At 37.4% G+C, this 2,604-nt stretch overlaps 2 pseudogenes; both read left to right on the top strand.

Annotated features, from left to right (window-relative positions):
- The window catches only part of LOC125844422 (serine--tRNA ligase, chloroplastic/mitochondrial-like), a 4,526-nt pseudogene extending 3,190 nt beyond the window's left edge, over positions 1-1,336 (top strand).
- A 113-nt stretch (positions 1,337-1,449) lies between these two features.
- On the top strand, positions 1,450-2,024 carry LOC125845936 (uncharacterized; annotated as a pseudogene).
- The last annotated feature ends 580 nt before the right edge of the window (positions 2,025-2,604 follow it).

The raw sequence follows: 2,604 nt of genomic DNA, 5'->3' as shown, positions 1-2,604 counted from the left end.
CCCCCCCCCCCCCCCCCCCCGGAATGTCAAGCGGCATGGAAGAGTGACTTTACTCTCTTTGTGACATGTGAGAACTAAAATTAGGCAAAAAAAACAGCAGCCACGTTGCATTTTCCCTCCACTTTTCGTATTAATTAGTCTTATTCCTCATTTGTTCCTTTTTCTTATTCATACTTTTTGATGGAATGACATGCACATTAACTTATTCAAGTATGGATGTTTCTAAACATTGAATAATTCAGGAATTCAGGTTTTATTATTTATTATCTCATATATAAATTCCATGAGCCCACTAAATGTATTATTTACTTTAATATCTGGGTGTTCTGTGACCGTTCGTGCTTTAAGTTCCTAGTTTCATCACTGAGTGTCCATCAGAAATGGAAAATCTGCTGAAAATTATATATGTGAGCACATACTGTCATACATATATTTTTTTTCTGCATCAAGTAATTAATTACAGTGATTGGCTGCAGGGGACTTTATCGAGTTCACCAGTTCAGCAAGGTGGAAATGTTCATACTATGCTAACCAGATGAAAGTGATTCATACCATCAAGAACTCATTGAAATTGAAGAAGAGCTCTTCTCATCGCTTGGATTTCATTTCAAGTGCGAATCTTAATTTCATATATACGAGGACCAATTTATGCATGTTTAGTTAATTAGTTGATCAGTTTTGTGCACCAAACATAGAGTTGTTTTTCTTTCTCCATTTCTTATAAGCAAAGCATACTGTGTGCAGGACATTGGACATGGCATCTGAGGATCTAGGTGCACCAGCATATCGTAAATTTGATGTGGAGACCTGGATGCCAGGTTTGGGCCGTTATGGTGAGGTACGCAATGACACAATGTCTATTTTTTTTTCAGATGTACAATTATCACAGATTTAACGTGGATCTGCACTGTCCATAATTTCTGCACCTTTGGATCGTTTGGATGAGCGGTTGAACAAAGCTAGAACAACTGAATCACTGCTCTACCTTAGCTTGATTCTTTATTTTCTTTTAACAATATTCTAATCTGCTATGTTCTTTGTTCAACAGATATCAAGTGCATCAAATTGACAGATTATCAAAGCCGGCGACTGGGAATAAGATATCGCCCCAAATCATCATCATCAGCAAGTCCTAAAAAGGGCAAAAATGCAGCTCCGACACAGTTTGTTCACACACTAAATGCTACAGCATGTGCAGTTCCTCGAATGATAGTTTCCTTGCTTGAGAATTTCCAGCAAGAAGATGGCTCAGTTATTAAACCAGAGCCACTGAGACCATTCATGGGCGAGCTTCAGATTACTAAACCAAAACATATACAGAACTGAAATAGGAAGCACATTTGATATTCAGATACTGTATCTTTCATCACATTTCTTTTTTCCATAATCTTTGACGTCCTCATGTTTTAAAGATATAAACAGGGAGATTTCACACAACGTTCAGAAAATAGTGGGTCTCTTAAGCAGGCCAAACAAGAAAACAGCAATAACCAAGATCACATACGAGGCCTGAATGCTTATGATTGCCAGAAGAAATTCCTCAATGATTATGTTGGATTTCATGGAAGAGAGAGATCCACACAAGAAAAGTTGCCTGTTAAAACAGATCAAGGTACCGATTCATACGAACTGAGGAAGATGATATGAATCCATCTTGGGAGCAAAGGTTGGTGAAGCATGCTTTTCAAAGAATATTGTATAGCTGATATGACACACTGTAAGAGTGGAAAAATTGGTCTGAGATGGAAGTGACATCTGGGAAAGGGCATTTTATATGTGGTAACAAACACTGCAATGAGAGCTACGAGGTGAATTTTTCATATGTTGAAGCAGAAGAAAACAAACAGGCTCTGGTGAAATTTGTAGCCTGTGAGAGATGTGCAGAAAAGCTGCTTTATTAAAAGAGGAAAGAGAAGGATCAATCTAACCTGAAAGATAAACATCCAAGGAAAACGGAAAGATGTGTGCAAGTGATGATGAAAATAAGGCTTGATAATTATGCAGGAAGGAAAAGGAAGGAGTAGAGGGTCAAAGGTTTCAACTTCATCTGATAATCTGGAAAAATAATCATAAACCATTGTATTGGTTCTTGACATATCTTCAATCTAATGACCATAAGAAAAATAAGTTTAGATGGAACAACAGACTGGAACCGAGATCCAAGAGGCACTCTAATTTTTAAGTAAGTGGAGCCTATCACATAGCCTAGAAGTAGTTTGTTTTGAGATTATATGACTTCTATGGAAACATAGGGGATCGAGAACAGAAGGACTTAGTTTCATGAGATTAAGTTGTACTAGTTATGTTTTTCACATGCATATACAGACAGATATTCATTGAGGCCAAGAATTGAGCACAATGTACTTACAGTTAAGTCTTGGTTATTGTTTTCATCATGATGTTTAAGTTGTTGAGACACCACACCATTGCTTAGCCGTGGCCCGTGAGGTTGATGAACGAGTCCATCATCTTTTGGATCAATTTGGGTGGTGATATGATGTGTTTGATAGCACCCGCAATAAAATTATTTCATCGTGTTCCTTTGTGAATGTTGATAAAATCATGAAACAAAACTGTGGAATCCATGGATAACTCTCATGAACT

The sequence above is a fragment of the Solanum stenotomum genome, chromosome 11 (genome assembly GCF_019186545.1).
Source record: "Solanum stenotomum isolate F172 chromosome 11, ASM1918654v1, whole genome shotgun sequence".
Classification (NCBI taxonomy): domain Eukaryota; kingdom Viridiplantae; phylum Streptophyta; class Magnoliopsida; order Solanales; family Solanaceae; genus Solanum; species Solanum stenotomum.
Note: the sequence above shows the minus strand (reverse complement) of the source record. Positions and strands in the feature narration are given on the sequence as shown.